This window comes from Camellia sinensis, chromosome 1 (genome assembly GCF_055761805.1).
Source record: "Camellia sinensis isolate YWXY chromosome 1, ASM5576180v1, whole genome shotgun sequence".
Lineage (NCBI taxonomy): Eukaryota > Viridiplantae > Streptophyta > Magnoliopsida > Ericales > Theaceae > Camellia > Camellia sinensis.
In genome coordinates, this window is record NC_138961.1 from 88,287,783 (window position 1) to 88,305,755 (window position 17,973).

At 38.4% G+C, this 17,973-nt stretch overlaps 1 long non-coding RNA gene across 1 annotated transcript; it reads right to left on the bottom strand.

Moving 5' to 3' along the window:
• Positions 1–470: 470 nt before the first annotated feature.
• Positions 471–2,531, bottom strand: LOC114322042 (uncharacterized). The gene is made up of 4 exons (XR_014328254.1): positions 2,322–2,531; positions 1,753–1,943; positions 1,587–1,632; positions 471–590 (listed from the first exon to the last, which is right to left on the bottom strand). It is a non-coding gene; the product is annotated as an uncharacterized LOC114322042 (long non-coding RNA).
• Positions 2,532–17,973: the final 15,442 nt, after the last annotated feature.

Here is a 17,973-nt window from a genome sequence, read left to right on the forward strand (position 1 = left end):
CAAGACAAGCTTTACAAGAGGGGGATCCCTCCATACACGTGTATGGAGGGATGCAATGGCAAGACAGCTGTCTAAAAATATCTGCAAAAGCAGATGAACAGCAATCGGCCGGCCAAAAATGCCATCTTGGCCAAAAAAAGTGCCGACCGGCACAAAATAGTGCTGACCGGCAACAAAAAGTGCCGGCCGGCAATAAACATTGCCGGTGGCAGCAAACACCAGCCGGTGGCCTCTAGCCACTGCCGGTGATGGGTGGGGATGGTCTACAAGCCCTACCCTGCCTCTCAAGGGCAAGATGCATGTGTTTGGTGCCAAACCAGACACTAAACGGTCGAGTTCGGGGATCCTGAGGCAAGGCGCGCGAGCCGAGGCCTCCGGGAACTCCAAACGAACACAAACATAGATAATCACCGAGTGTTCAAACGGTGACGTCCAAGTCTTGAGGACGGTCAAAAATGGGGTGTCTACATACCTCAATAGCTGTATCTGAAGTGAGTTCATCCACCGAGGAGTCGCTCTGTTTCCGATTACATGATACTCTATTCACCATAGAAGCTGCATGCCCACACCAAATCAGTGTCAAAGCACTCCTGAAAAAAAGCATTTCATAATTCAACTCAGAACCAAAAAATTTAAGCTAAAAATAAAGTGCAACATTCCACTAAAATATGATTCCCCCTAAACAGAGTACATAATTTTGGGTAGTTTGGATTATTTGGAAATGTTATAAGTAAAAAGGTTAAATGGCATTAATAAAACAATACTATTTTATGATTCTGGATGTCAAATAAACTTCCCTTGAACATACTTTTTGCACCTATTCATTTTCATCACTAGGAAGCAGTTAGGCTGGCAAGCAAGCCTTTAAATGTTGCACAGCATTCTTAAAATTTTGAGGAAATTATGAATCAGTTGGAAGACCAAAAAAAATTACAATGTGTTGGAAAAGTTTATAATTTCAATTATTAAAGTTAGGTAACTTCATCATTGGTTTGAAATTTATTTTGGAAATATGGGAATCATGGTGTTGAATCGGAAATTGAGTGAATCGCAAGATCCAATTTACGATTCATTGCGATTCAATATGATTCACACGATTATCGGTTTTAAACTTTGCATAAATCTTATTCAATAATTTATGATAAATAATAACTACACAAAACGAGAAAACTGGTGTGACAAAACACAAAATATGACCAGCATTGGTTGCAGGAGTACATGTTATCCTTGCTGCAATAAATTCATCAAATTGTAAACTAGCTTGTAAGAAGTGAGGTCATGCATTGTCCAAATATTTAAAGCATAATTTACTATTTCATATCAATAAGAACCTTTTTGCCCCATTTTTGAATAGGATATTTCAAACAAAACTATGTAATCAGCATACTTGAACATTAAAAAAAAAAAAATGATTCTAGCAATTATGGTGTTGTTCCCATCAGATCAGACTAAAGCAGATTAAACCCCACTACAAACAAAAATCCTATCAAAGTAGATCAAACATTACTATCTAGTCCAGTCATTGCTTATACAATCTAATTGTACCATTTTGCAGCAAACAAAGAGAATTTGAATGAACTTCTTACCATCAATCTTCTCATTCTGTGCAACCACAATTGGTGAACCTTCAAGCTGCCATAAACAAAATGCAAGGGAAAAAAAACAAAAAAACAAAAAAACAAAGTAATCATTAGGAGAAAAGGACACATAACATTGAAGTTTGAACACAAAAAACAGAGCAAAATCATTAACCTTGCAGGACAAGAGCTTGATACAAAAACCATATGGTTCCTCTTCAACTCTAACCAACAAAACAGGGCACACTTCAAAAGCAAAGAACTTGAAATTGTATACGTAACACCTGAAGGTGCTATTGTCAACTCTGTCAATACTCCCTGCATCCAACACAGAGTACTGGCTCGCAGGCAAACTCATATACTCCACTGTAAAAAAAAAAAAAAAAAAAAAAAAAAAAAAAACGTTAAGATATTTTAATAAAAATAATATTATATTTCATATATTCAATTTGTCCCACATCTTAAAATACTTGGCACTAGTACTTGAGTGAGGAAAAAATACTAAAAAGCGTAAAATAGAAGAAGTGTTACTTCAACTTACTCTCCACTCACTAAATCTTATTCACTTAAACATAAAGAAATATTGCATGCATTTATAAATCTGACGATCACTATATATTTTTTAGATTATACCCTAAAAGCACTTTAAATTGTAACTTTGATTAGTTGCAGTTACTTTAGCACAAAAATGTGCTCCATAGGATAAGTTTCCATTATAAAAATATGATTTTCCTCAACACATACCGCCAAATTTGTCTTTGATAATTGTCTAGCCAAAGCATGTATGCAATAAGCTACATCCACTCGAGGCCTCGTAGCTGAAATAGCAGCAAAAATAGCTGCAAGGAAAAACAAAAATTGTCCATCACAACCCATTTTAAGGCATATTAAAAATTGATAAGCATAAAACGGAACAAATATGAACAACGGAGCAAGCCCATCAAAAAAAAAACAAAAAACCATCTCGATCTCGATAGAAATTACCAACCTCTTATGTGTTTTTCTTTAGTTGGGCGCTCAACATGATTTGTACCCATGCTTCATAGTCTACTTGGTTGGTACAAGTATGGCATGTTTATCGAAATGCCCATGCTTCATAGTCTAAAGTATTGTAGTTTTCTTTTTATTTTTCTAGATGGATAAAGTATGTAGCACTACTTGGTTGTCTTTTAGGCGATATCTTGTAATCAATTTCATATACAGAAAAACAAAAGAAAAAAAATTAGCAGCTATTGTGAGTCTTAGAATTATGACAATGAAGTGGCTATTACAAAATGGGTCATGAAATAGTATGGAGTTGTTGATATTATTATTATTTTATTTGGAAATTTTGTTGTTTCGATTTTTAATTAAAAGGAAAAGAGGAAAAAAAAAAAAAAAACCTCAACTGAAATGAAATTTTACTTAAGATTTTTGTTGTTGGATATCTTAAATTTTTGTGAGATGTTAGTATTTGGAATGTCGGATTTTATTGGATGTTTTATGCTTTTGATGGATATTTATTATTTGAAATGTTAAATGCATCATACTTTTGGGAATTATTGAGTTTTTGTCTATGTTATTTATTTATTTTTTACAATTTCCTTAGTGTCCAGCTCGCTTCGATGAAGCCATCACTTTGCACTTCCTTAGGAGGTCTTGTCGTCTCAGTTTGCTTTTTCACGTTAAATAACAGTAAGGAAGAAATCTGTTACTATGTTCCCACAAATAATGACCATTGAATAAGGAATTAGTCATCTACAAGCTTAATTATGAATAATGTTTTATCAACTTCTCTAATTTAACCCCCAAAAAAAAAGTAATTTTATTATAAAATTAAGAACAATACCTGGCTAGCATTAGACAATCCAATTGACAAGAGCTCATTCATAAGTGTTTCCCAAATAAGCTGACCCCTGAAGAATAGTTCTGTTCCATTCTATAGAGAAAAGATGAAGAGATGACATAACTAGTCAAATCTCTCTCTCTCTCTCTCTCTCTCTCTCTCTCTCTCTCTCTCTCTCTCACACACACACACACACACACACACATGCACACACACTACATGTAAAAAATAGAATTCGCATAATTCCTGACCAAGCTGAAAAACATCCACTGGACTTGCCTTAAACTCACTTTCAGGGTGCCCGGCAAAAGATGCACCATCACAATAGCGTATCTTGACTTTGTTCCAGTTAAAGAAATCTGAAGATACCCAAAATGATCCAATAAAAGTCCTTTGTTGATTCAATAGGAATAAGAGTGTAGATGCCTATCCAAATCCTAAAGCAAGCATTGATCATATCTAACTAACATGAAAAACAAGAATTCAAAGGCTTAAAAAAGAAATACTGACAATTAAATACTTAACTCATAGGGGTGAACAACACCTTGTATCTATATGGTTATGGGGCCTAAGGATTAAAGGATATTTGAAGTAGAAAGCCAGAAATTCTTCTATTATGTGGGCCCCAACAAATGCTATCATTTTGTGAGTTCTTAATTCAACAGTGGCAAAATGAAAGTCCAACCAGAATATGACATGTTCCAACAATAAACAAGATACTTGCCTTCATAAGAACCAGCTACAATGGTTAGGTTATTGCAGTTCAGGAAGAAGCTATTGTTGGCCAATATCTGTCCATATGAAAGCAAAATTGATGATAAATTGCTGCAAACATCAGTAGGGGTATTCTTTGTTTTTTACTCTTCGCAAAATACTAAAATGAGACAGCAAAATACCAAGACTCGTGCTAGTTTTTTATTCCACCTTCTTACAAATCTAGTGTGCTTAAGAAGGATAAGTTTTCAAATTTTCAGCTGCGCGGTATTCATAACATTTTCAGTGGTACATAAAATGAATAGGCCTTGCATGCATATGTACATAGATACAAATATGCATATGTAGATATATCCTCACAAGCATAGATGCTGCACATATAGATGTATGATTGCCAGCATTCATACATAGATGAGAAAAGCACACTTAACCATGATATACTATTGTCACACTAGAACAATTGAAAACTATATCTGAATAAGTTCAGCACTTGTAAACATCAATGTGTAAGGATTCAAAATTTACACAATTTTGTTTGAGAGAGAGAGAGAGAGGACTACAGGAATATGAAAATTTATTAACAAGGAAAAGAACACAAGGCATGCCAATTACAAAATTTTCAATAACAAGTCATGGGAATCTACTTAGCATGATTACCAAGATTTTGTGACAATTCTTGGCTCAAAATTCCAGAAAATCGAACTTGACCATCCATATATCTTGAAGAACCTAATTCAGTTCTCTTACAAGAAGAACACGATTTTCTGTGTACCTCCTCCCAACATTCTCTCTCTCAATTATATAATTCTACAAAATTGTCAACTTCATAAATACTACTAGCATTATGAGATGGATCTAAATTCCCCTCAAACAAAAACAAGCATCCTTCATAATTACTGCAAAGAAGTATTACACATCCCAATTTGATTTAAACTATTAACAAATCTGATATTTAAGCTTGCAATTGGAGTCAATTTTACGTAAATATTAGAGACAAAATGAAAATTATGAAAATAGATTCTTAGCTGATTTTGAATCTAAATACATCAACATGAAAAAAAAATTACAGGAAATTCTCAACTATAACCAAAATTTGACACTTAAATCCCGATCAACCATCAATGTCTTCGTGTGCCTAATTGAACTTGGGTTTGAGTATGCATCAATACAGTAAAGTCATAAATATTAGTAAATCATTGATACCAGAGATGTTCTTAAGATGATAATAGTTGGAAGTTTTAAAAGCAAAAAGATCAAAGTGAATGTGATTCTATTGAAAAGAGAGCAGACCAAAAATAGCAAGTGAAAAGATTAAAAAAAAATTCCACTACAGAGAGGCCAGATCGAAGATCTGATGGAGCAATAGAGAGAGAGAGAGAGAGAGAGAGAGAAGACCTGAGGGATGGTAGCGACGGGAGGGCCAGACCTGAAGAGGAGCTTCAACAGGTAGAGCGCATCCAACGCCATCGCGCTCGAGCTTTCTTGGAACAGCCTATCATTTCATCAGTTGGTTTCCTCTTGCTCCGACTCGATCGGTCTCAGTCCCTGTCTCGATCTTGATCCTTCTTCACTCCTCGGTCTCGTAACCCCGCAGATTTGTGCAACTTAACCGAACCATCTTCCTCTGCAAAATCATTAGAATCAGAATCAAGGAAAACAAAAAAAACCATCAACAAATTTCAATCAAATTGATGCAAGGATCGATGGATTTAGAATTAGATCTGAACAAGTGATCAGAATCAACCTTGGTGAACCTCTCAAGGGGCATGAGGAGGCAGAGAAAACCCTAGATGTAGGACGGAGAGAGAAAACGATACAGAGAAATAGAGAGAGAAAACAATATGACAGAAAGAGAAATGGGGACAAAGGAGACGGAGCACCGTTATAAGGTGCAACACGCGTGTCTTAACTTCACTTTAGGTCTTTCACAGCGTTTTTCAAAAAAACGTTGCCTAAAAAACGTGGTAATAGGCAAATTTTGTTGTAATGATGCTAAAGCGTAAAAGCTTACCTAGTACTCTGAGTCAAAAATGAAGTTAGTTAGTAATCAATGCATGATCCTAGCTATGTCAACAATGCCTAATACAACGCATGCAAAATGCAACTAAAGATTGGCTCGGCTATTCTAAGATGTCATGTGAATGCAACTTGATAACATGTATTCAAATTGGTATTAAGATACAATGCAGTTTGTATGATGCGCCGAGCCGGTGCATGCATGACAAAATGAATGGATGCACGTGTGCAAGCATAAGTATGCTAATTGAGATATGCCCTAAAACTAACCATCGAAAGCGGTAGAGTAAAAGGGAGAAAGAAATGAGGGTTGGAAGACATGCATCACACACGCACACTTATTACAAAATTCACCCTCTCGACGGAGGGTCCGAATAATAAGCTAAGCTAGCTAAGCTAAGCTAATTAACTGATCTAATTAAACTAATTAGACTAATTATTACAAAACAAAATTGATTAACTATTCCTAGTTAACTAATTATCACAAAATGAATCAATTAATTAAACGCATTAACTAATTAATTACAACACTTTTACAAATAAAATAACAGTTTACTCTAAGTTAACAGAAGCACTGAAATGGCCTCGTGACGAGGAATGCATGGATGCTCAGTCGGCTACGCTCGAAAATCCACTACCGTGCCTCGTGTTTCCTCTGTTTGCACACTTCTGGAGTTCTAAAAATTGTGCCAACTTCTAACGTACTTTTGACCCACCTTAGGAACATGTTGAGGGGTGGTCGGCCAAGAGGAATGGCCATCGGCCAAAGCAAAGAAAATGATCATCGGCCATTTTTGATGGCTGATCGGCAGACTTTGATGGCCGGTCGGCCACTGCTTCCTGCAAATTCTCCTTTTGCTGCAACAGAGCACTAACAGAGGGATGGCAGTGTATTTGCAAGAAAATGTGTGTGCAACCACACTCCTTATCATTTCTAAAGCTCAAAGGAGTATAGTGCTCGGCTCTCGAACGGTCAATCACGTATCTCGATGAACGATGGCCAAAGAGTAAAGCTTGCACAATGTTGATGAATGCACAAGTAACACACAAGACTCGAGAGGCCTCCACCCTATCATGCACAATCAAGGGGGACGGCGACCAAGAAATGTGACATGCATTTGGACGTATCTCTGTCCTCTCGCGTTTGGCACGCGTCTGGATGACTGCGCTTTCTTGAATAGTCTTTTCCTTTCCTGCGTATGATACGCTGAGAGATGTTGTGTTTGAGACTCCGGGTATTCTCTGTAGTTGCTTTTAGTCTTCTCCGAGTGAGACACAGTGAGAATTCCATAATTTTCTTACATCCTTTCTGTTGGAATGTGTGGGATTATTCTTTCTTATTCGCTTGCTTAAAATGTTGTATTTGTTTTGCATAAATGCTTCATTATAGTTCTCTTTGCACGATCATAAGTTATGCTCGGCATTGTGGATGTCATTTGCATCTTGCCCTTGCCTGTGGGTGCATCACTTTGTTATCTTGTATGCTTGTCTAAAGTCTTTGGCCTTGTCGAAAATGGGTCATCTCTGGGCTTTGACATTCACTCCCGTCATCTTATGACTTTCGAGTTCTGTCAAAGAGGGGCAACTGTAGACACCCCATTTTTGACCGTCCTCAAGACTTGGATGTCATCATTTGAACACTCAATGATCATCCATACTCGTGTTTGTTTTGAGTTCCCGAAGGTCTCGGCTGCACGCCTTGCCTTAAGATCTCTCAACTTGTTTGTTTTGTGCTTGGTTGTGGACCAAGGGCTTGTGGTTTTGCTTCTAAGGGAAGAGGGTGGCTGGTTGGTCATGCCTACAACCCATCGGCTAAGGCCTTGTGCCATCGGCCATGTTTTCTTGTTGTCAGCCATAAGTGATGGCCGATCAGCATCTTTTTGGCCGATTGGCACTCTTTACAGTCGATCGGCCATATCTTTTGGCCGAGACCTTTCCACCTGCTTTTGCAGATATTTTTGTGCCAGCTGTGACAACTGGTGAGCAAAGATTTCATCCTCCATACATGTGTGGAGGGATTGATTCAAGTCCTTAGCTTGTTCAACAAGCTTAGGAATTGAATTTCTATAAGAAGGGAGACCCCTCTCCCTTTCCATAGGTTCTAAAAAAATTGGGATAGAAGTTACATATCACTCTTTTTCTATATTTTCTCTCTCTATATATATTTACCATTGTTTGTGCTCAAAAGTGTAATTTCTTCACACTTTTGCACTAAAGCACCTACTAGAACACCATACTCTTGTTGTTGAGGTACTTGAGGGTTTTGTTTGAACTCTAAGTTTGGTTTTTAGCTCAGAAAGTTGCTGGAGTTACCTCTTTGAAGTGGTTCTACAAGGGTGAGTCACTAACCTCCTTTTAAGCTTTGTGTTCATTGCTTGCTTAGCCTTATTTGCATGCTTATTTTGGCTTAACTCTTAACTGTGAAAAGCTTCATTTTCATGTGTTTTAAATAATTGTTTGAGGTCTTGTTGGTGTTGGGGGTGATCTACCCCCTTGAGTGCCTTGTTTTTCCATGTTTTGGGCCACCCCTTCAGGCTTTTTTTTTTTCTTTGCATGACCTTTCTACCACTGAATTCCAGAGGAATTTCAGTGGTGGAAAGTGTGTTTTGAGGCCTTAAATAGGAGAGGATCATCCCCTCTCCTTGTGTCTTATATGCCTGTATTGATAGCTTATAAAAGTAACATGTTTTTTAAGCTTGTTTTGGTTCCATCTTAGCATGTATTAGACCTTACTTCAGTATGATATACCTCTGTCTAAGGTTGGTTTGATAGCCTCTTGTATGCACCATGCACTTGTAGTGCAATCCTCTCTATTGCCTTAACATGCATCATGCCTTTCATCATCATTCTAGCATGATTTTGGCTCAACTCCAAGAAGCTTTTAGCCTTGTTTTACCATGTTTAAGCTCTAATTTGTGTTGTTTTAGTCATACATACATTGCTTTGTATAGCCATGGTTCAATCTAGCTCACTGGTTTTGGGTGTTGAATCCATTAGCATGCATTACTTGAACTATTTTCATGATTTGGCATCATTTGAAATGTGATTTCAGTACATGTAGTGTGATCATAAACTTGCATTTGTCACTCTTTCAATGCTTGAAAAAGTTGGTTCTTTATGCCTTAAGAATGAGTCGTTTCTTATGCCATTTTGCCTAAGCTTGTAAGATGTCATATCAGTGTGTATTTGGTCTCATTTTGCCATGATATAACTCTAATTTTTGTTGTTGAAGTCACCTCATGCTTGGTTTTGATAGGTGCAGTGTAATACTCCTTATTAGCCTTGCGAGTTCATGCCTCATGTCCTTCATGCTAGCATGTTTTAGCCTTGGTTCATGCATGTTTTAGACTCATTTTGGCATGTTCTACGACTTTTTCAGGTTTCATTGGCCATATGCTTCATGTATTGCATAGCTATAGTGCAAGTGTCTATGCTAATTTCGAGCTTTGAGCCTTCCAGCGTGCCATGCTTTTGTCGTTTGAATGATTTGGCATCATTTCATACCTGATTTCAGAGCACTTAGTGTTGTCACACTTCCATGTTTGTCACTTCTTGCTCATGCTTGAGAGTTGTTATCTTCATGCCTTGTTTGTGAACCAAAGTGTATGCATGTTTGTATATGCTTTCATACTTCATTTGCATAGCATTTTCGCCACTGTTTTGGACCTTCTTAGGTCTGTCCATATGTGGTTTAAGTCCACTAAGTGTTGCATTACATGGTCCTTTCCATTGCATTGTTGGTTGCATATTGTTGCATGACATTATTATTTGCATGTTGTTGCATGTTTATGATGTTTACATGTTGATCAGATAGCATGTTGTTGCATGCTTGATATATAGCATGTTGTTGCATGCTTGTTCCATTGTATTGTTGTTGCATGCTTGAGTTGCATTGCATGGTGGTTGCATGCTCATGTTGCATTACATTGTTTGCATGCAATTAGCTTTGTTAAGTTGTGCATGCATTGCATTGTGTTTGGTTTGGGTGTTAAACCAAACACAAGAAACAAGGGACGTTTCATACTTGAAGTGATGAAACGTGCCTCAATTCTTGGTTGCCGACCCTCCTAATCATGCATGATAGAGGTTAAGGCATTTTATGGTTTTTGTGCATTCATTTGGCATTGAATTGTACAACTCAACCTCTTTGGCCATCATGCATCGAAATGCGTGATTGATGGCTCGAGAGTCGAGCACTACACACCTTTGAGCCTTAGACATGATAAGGGGTGTAGTTGCACACACATTTTCTTGCAAATACATTGTCGTGCCTCTGTTTATCCTCTGTTGCAGCAAAAAGAAGAGTTTACAGGAAGAGATGGCTGATCGTCTATCTAGTGTGCCGATCGGCTATCAATAATTGTCCGATAGCCTCAAAATTGGTCAATGGCCATACCTCTTGGCCGATGACCTCTCAGCATGTCCATGAGATGAATCAGAAGTGTTTTGGAGATTGGCACAATTTTCACAAGTGTAAAATAGTGCAAACAGAGGCAACATGAGGCATGGTAACGGATTTCCTAGCGAGGCGAGCAAGTATGCATCTTCGAACTCTTAGAACTGAGCTGAGGCTTTGTAATTTGTAATTAGCTTTACTTGATTAGTTAGCTTTTGAATTTGTAATTAAACTAGCTAATTTGTTAATTAGTTCACGTGTTGTAATAATTAGCTTAGTGTTAGCTAGTTATTCAATTTGATTATGTAATAATTAGTCTAATTAGATTATTAGATTAGTTAGACTAGCTTAGTGTACTCATTTGGACCCTCCGTCGAGAGGGCGAATTTTGTAATAAGTGTGCGTGAGTGTGTGCATGTCTTCCAACCCATTTCTTTCTCCCTTTTACTTAACCACTTTTGATGGTTAGTTTTAAGGCCATATTTCAATTAGCATCCTTATGCTTGCATGTGTGCATCATTCATCCGTTTTGCATGCACCGGGCTCGGCGCATCATACAAACGGCATTGTATTTCAATTCCAATTTGAATACATGTTATCAAGTTGCATTCACATGACATCTTAGAATAGCCGAGCCTATCTTAGTTGCATTTTTGCATGTGTTGCATTAGCCATCTTAACATGAACTAGGATCATGCATGATTTCTAACTAGTTCTCTGTTTTGGCTCGGAGTACACTGTGAGTGTTTACGATTTAGCATACTGCATGAGATGTGTATGTTGCCATGACAGCATGCTTGCCATGAGACTAACTGCTTAAGTGATTAACTGCTTGAATGTCTGTGGGAGAAAGCTTGATTGCCTGAATTGGAATAATTCATCAAAATGCGAGTTTTAAGCCCATTTTGCGGAGTGGCAAAATCATGTTTTTTTCTAGGCCCACTCGAGGGTCGCTAAACCACGACTTAGCCTACTTGCGAGTAGCAAACTTCAAAATCATTTTCACAAACGAACATGAAATGTTTTGTTCCAACTTAGGCGATCTAGTCTATACTTGTATGTTGTGCTCATCACATAGTAATTCTAGGTTAATAACCGGAATAAGAACGCATGTGTTATCAAAAACAACATATCATGTTAGTAAAGGCCGATCTTTGATCAGGCGAGTGGGGGTGCTCATTGCATGACCTTCCCCTCTCGTACCCAGGTTCCCGAGCCGAGGCAACTTTGGTGATGACGGACACGTGGCCTTAGGCACGAGTCAAGGTTTCCTAAATTTCCAAAAATAAAATATTTAGGTGGCGACTTTTATCTAGCAAAGCAGTCCATGTTTGGCACTTCATTATTAAAATCGATTTTCCAAAAATGATTTGTCGGATTTGGACTCTTTGGTGATTTATCGGTCTCACATTGCATTGTGTGAGATTAGATTCAGAACCATGACACGAGTCTGAACTATAGTAGCTAACAAACAAATGATTTGCACCCTCGCGCACGTAGCGGGAGTTCCCGGGCGATCTATAGTTATGTGCTTCTTGAATAGTGCAGCATTTTGGGATATATGAGTTTCATTTGGGTTTCAAATGAGTTATAAAAGAGAGATGGATTGTTTTGAAAGGTTGTGATTATGGGTGTGTTGATAAGAAGGGTTGAACTAGATTGTTTGGAAGCATCTCTTTAAAATAGGTTCTTGAAAGAAACAAATATTGTTTTGAAAATCTTGGAGATTACTGGTTTTGAGTGCAAATGATAATGATAAGAAATGTTTGGATCCTTGTTGAGTTGGAAAGTGGAGTTGGAACATGTATTGTTACTCCTCCCCTGAAATTTTGGAAAATTATACCTGTTTACTCAAATTATATTTTGAAAAGAAATATCGGTTTTGGCTATCGGGGAAGCTAGCATTAATTGTTGTAGCAAGTGCATGAAAAGTAGGTTAACGAAAGTCATTCACTCTCAAATCTCATATTTGAACATTGGTTCTATATTTTATACATTGAAATGTGTTGTTTTGAGAAAAAAATGGCGAATACCTTAGTGAATCTGGTTAGGGGGCGTGGTTGTGATTATTATTTATGTTGGTCTGTGTGTCCTTATTGAAAGTCTAGAAATCTGTGTGGTTAGGTGCCAATCCTTCCATTTAGTACCGGTCAAATGCCTTGGGTAATGCTTGTATAGCCTATTAGCAGACATGTGTCTAGAGATTCTTAGTATTGTGTATCTGTAGATACCCCATTTTTTACCGTCCTCAAGACTTGGACGTCATCGTTTGAACACTCGATAATCATCCAAATCCGTGTGCGTTTTGAGTACCTGAAGTTCTTGGTGGAGTGCCTCGCCTTTGGACCTCTTAACTTGTCTATTTTGTGCTTGGTTGTGTACCAAGAGCTTGTGGCTTTGTTTCTAAGGAAAGAGGGTTGTCATGACCCGAACCCACCCCCGTGGGTTAAGGACATAACCGGCCAGTAATCATGAGATTGCCTACGGCCTCAAACCAAAACAAATGTATTTTAACAGAGTTAAGGGTGGCCAAACGGAAGCAGTTCAAAACTTTGCCCATAGAGCTGTGCTTACAAGGCACATCCGAACAACCAAACATATATACATTAATAACTCACAACAAATGTACAGTAGCATAAGTTCTATTCAAACAGAATCATCCAAAGACTAAGTCAGCCCATGTAAACTACATACAGACATATGCAAAGTCCTCGCCAACATGACAAAAATAACATAGCATAGCAGAAAGGCGAAGACGAGTCTTGTGCGTGAGACACTAGGGCTGACTCTCCAAAACTCGATTGTTCCACAAAGACTTCACTGGGGTTGGGTCCGGGCCTCTCTTGGCTCACATACAAACACATGAACGAGCGTGAGCGATAGCCTAGTGAATAATATCAAATCAGAAGAAACAAACGATATGTAGAACAACATACTCCGAACGGCCTTGGGACCAATTCACATTTTTATTTAACACTTATATACACAATTTAAGTCAAGTGACTGTGGTTTCAAACATACTGGCCCTTGGCCCATTTATCTTTCATTCCCATCAAAACAGCCTCTGGCCCACTCATTTATGTCAAAACGGCCTCTAGCCCATCCATTCATGTCAAAACGGCCTTTGGCCCATCCATTCATGTCAAAAGGGCCTCTGGCCCATCCATTCATGTCAAAACGGCCTTTAGCCCATCCATTCATGTCAAAATAGCCTTTGGCTCATCCATTCTTTCTTGTCAAAACGGCCTCTGGCCCATTCATTCTTTCTTGTCAGACATTTGTCCGCAATTCAAACTTGTAAATCATAAGGCATAAGGCTTATAAGAAAATAAGCAAGTAGACAAATGACAAGGTTCCGAATATCGATATTACTCATAGTGATCGGTTGGTTGGTTTGCCCTGGAGCTCGACCCTACACAGTCCATGAACAGAAAAGGGTCACCAACAATTCAATCCGTTCTTAAATTCACATTTTCCTCTTTAGGCTTTATTCTTATCTCTTTAACTCAATTACAATGCTCAATGCATGCCTAACAGTACTTAGAAGTGAAGGAGAACGGAAAACGAAACACAGAACGGATAAACAAAATTTCAGGAAACAAGGTCCCCACTCGAGCGTGGACTTCCCCGCTCAAGCGGACCCAATCGGTCTGCAAAAGTGCTGGTTGCATCAAATTCATGCTCGAGTGTGAACTCGGGCGCTCGAGCGGAAGGTCTCTCTACATAGCTCCCCGCTCGAGCGTGGACTTCCCCCGCTCGAGTAGACCCATGCCTGCAAAAAAATACTAGGAGCATGAATTCCCCGCTCGAGCGTCGGTTCCCCCGCTCAAGCGGACATCATAAATTCTGGGTTTTCCAGAATGGTTTCTTGAGTTCAATTTCGACATTTCAACCACATTTCCTGCATATTATGGCTCCGATTTCACACATACATATACCCACATGATACCAACACCAAATCATAACACAATGATGCTCCATTTCTTGAATTACTTACATGCATGCCTCAAATTAACCCAAACTCCTTACCAATACATCAAATTCAAACATGCAAAGCTCATACCTCCATGATCTACTCTTGCATGTGAGAAATATTCATTCATAACAACTTAATTGGTGAAGAGATGATCAAAAACATGGATTTCAATAAGATTCAACATGGATTATACACATTGTGTTCAAATATGGAAATTCATAGCAATTTCCTACATGCATGCATCTATTGACTTCAAATACAACCAAAACCAACCCATTTCATCATGACCAATTCATTTCATGTTCATTAACATCATACAACTTTGAATTCACAAAGTTACAACTAATATTTATAAATTCACTCACCTAGGAGCTTCAAACACCCAAGTTCTAGCCAATTCTTGAGTTCAATCTTCAAATTCCCAAGCTTGAGCCAAAAATTTCACAAGTCTCTCCCTTTCTCTCTCTATAGCCGGCTCTTTCTCTCTCTCAATGCACCAAAATCTGATTTTGAGCTCAAGTGTAGGAATAAGTGTATAGTGCCTTTCTACATATGCTCCCACTAGTCCCAATTTAATAATAACAAATAATTAGGCACTACTTTACCAATTTAATCAACTTAATCTAGTCCGAATCAATTTTTCAATTAAACTTCACCGTAGGCTCTAAAAATTATGCCAATCACAATGGCGTAATCAAATCCGGGTTCAGTGGCCGATAAGGCCTTCAATTTAATTTCCTAAGTAGATGATCAAACTGATAGTCCTACGGTGAACAGATAGAAATTCAAAACTACATATTTTCACATAATGGCACAAAGAATCATATTAAACACATAACCATACTCATATTAAGGACCAATTAACATATTACAGAATAGGGGTATCACAAGGGTGGCCTATTGGCCAAACCTACAACCCATCGGCCAAGCCCTATGCCCATCGGCCAGGCCTTGTTCCCGTTAGCCATCAGTGGTGGCCAGTCGGCCTCACTGGCAGTCGGTCGGCCTTATTAATGGCCGGTCGGCCACATGTGTTGGCCAAGGGCATTTTTCCTACTTTTTCAGATATTTTGTGTGTCAGGTATGCCAACTATTGCGCACTGAGTGTATCCTCTATACACGTGTATGGATGGATTCAAACAAGCTTCTAGCTTGTCAAGGAAGCTTTGGCTTGCTTGTTCTATATAAGGGGAGGTGCCTCCCCCTTTCTAGAGGTTCTGAAATTTTGGAGCTGAAAATTCTCTCTCTCTCTCTAGAAAACTCCCTCACTATATATATATATTTTAGTGCTTAAAAGTGCTTGAAAGTGGAATTTTTCTACACTTTTATAAAGGGACTCTTAATCAAACACCTCTATCTTGTCGCTGAGTTGGTTTTTGGCTCAGAAGTGCCTATTTTGCTGTGGTTCTTAAAAGGTGAGTAGTTTCCCTCTTTAAGCTTTGTTTTGCTTAAGTATTTGGCCACCTTTGCATGGCATTTTTGGCCTAAGTTTTAATTGTAAAAACCTTTGTTTTTAAGTGTTAAAAAAAGTGGTTTAAGGCCTTGTTGGGGTTAGGGGTGTCCCCCCCCCTCCCCCCTTTTTTGTGGCTTGTTTGCTATGCTTTGTGCTATCTCTTGAGGCCTTTGAAACAATTCTTTTTTTGCCTTAAAACCACTGAACTCCAGGGGATTTTCATTGGTAGAAAACCTATTTTGAGGTCCAAAGTAGGAGGGGGTGGCCTCCCCTCCTTGTATCTCTTTGTTATGCCTTGTTAGCATTCCAAAGTAGCTTGTTTTTGTGGTTAATGTAGGCTTGGTTCAAGCATGTTTTAGCCTATATTTTAACATGTTTAAGCTCTGTTTTGGACCAGCTTGGTCACTTGTTGCTTGCATCTTATACTTGTAGTGTAATTTTGCTTACTAGTCTTGCATGCCTAAGGTTTTAGCTCATCATCCTAGTCTGTGTTAGCTTTGCTCCAGCACATTTTTGCCACTGATTTAACATTCTTGAGGTCTATTTTAAGTGGTATTGGTCATATATGCTTAGTTTTGTATAGCTATAGTGTAGTTAGGTTTTACTAGCTTTGTGTTTGAGGCCCCTAGCATGCTTTACTTGTGATGTTTTCATGATATGTCATCATTTGGCATATAATTTCAGTGCTTGTACCTCTGTCATGCTCTCATATATATCACTCTCTCAATGTGTTTGAAAGTTAAGCTTTGTCCCTTGCTTGTGAGCGAATGAATGAGCATGCATTTCTTGCTTTTTGTGCCTAAGTTTTAGTGTGTTTTGGCCACTGTTTTGGAGTATCTTAGGTCTGTCCGTAGTTGGTTTGACCATTTGAGATTGATAGTACATGCCTCATGTGTAATATTTTTCACTTGCTTTAGTGCTCTTGCCCCCCTTTAACATATCTTGCATGCATTGCTTGCATGATTGAGTCTTGTGCATGCCGCTTTAACATTGAAAGATCAGCATGTTGTTTGCATTGCATTATGTTTGGATCGGATGTTAATCCAAACACAAGAAATGTGAGACGCTTCATACTCCAAGTGATGAAACGTGTCACATTTCTTGGTCGCCGACCCTCTTAACCATGCATGATAGAGGTAGAGGCTCTTATGTGTTGTTTGTGCATTCACTAACATTGTGTAAGCTTGACTCTTCGACCATCATGCATTGAGATGCGTGGTTGGTGGGTTGAGAGCCGAGTACTACGCTCCTTTGAGATTGAGAAATGATAAGGAGAGTAGTTGCACACACATTTCCTTGCAAATACACTGTCATGCCTCTGTTTGTGCTCTATTGCAACAAAAGGAGAAATTTTAGGAATTAGTGGCCAACTGGCCACCAATACTGGCCGATGGCAATTACTTCTAGCCGATCATCCCTCAGCATGTTCCTGGGATCAAACAGAAGCAGTCTAGAAGATGGCACAATTTTCAGAGGTCCAAAAGAGTGCAAACAAAGGCATCTTGAGGCAAGCCGATGGATTTTCGGGGCGAAGCCAACCAAGCTTCCATATCCCCCTCGCTTCCCGAGACCATTCATTCCAATTGCTTAGCTAATTAGTTTATTAGCTTAGTCATTCTTGTAATTGATTAGTTAAGCGTTTAATTAATTAATTCGGTTTGTAATTAATTAGCTTAGATTAGCTAGTTATTCAATTTTAATTGTGTTGTAATTAATTAGCTAAGTCAGTTAATTAGTTAGTAGATTAGCTTAGCTTTTATTCATTCGAACCCTCCGTCCCGAGGGCACAATGTTATAATAAGGGTGCGTATGTGTGTGCATGTCTTCCAACCCCACTTCTTTTTCCCTTTTACTTAACCGCTTTCGATGGTTAGTTTTAGGGCATTATTTCAATTAGCATACCTTATGTTTTGCATGTTTGCATCATTCATTTGTCATGCATGCACTGGGCTTGGCGCATCATTCAAATTGCATCATATTTCACTACCTTTTTGAATACGTGTATCAAAGTGTTGC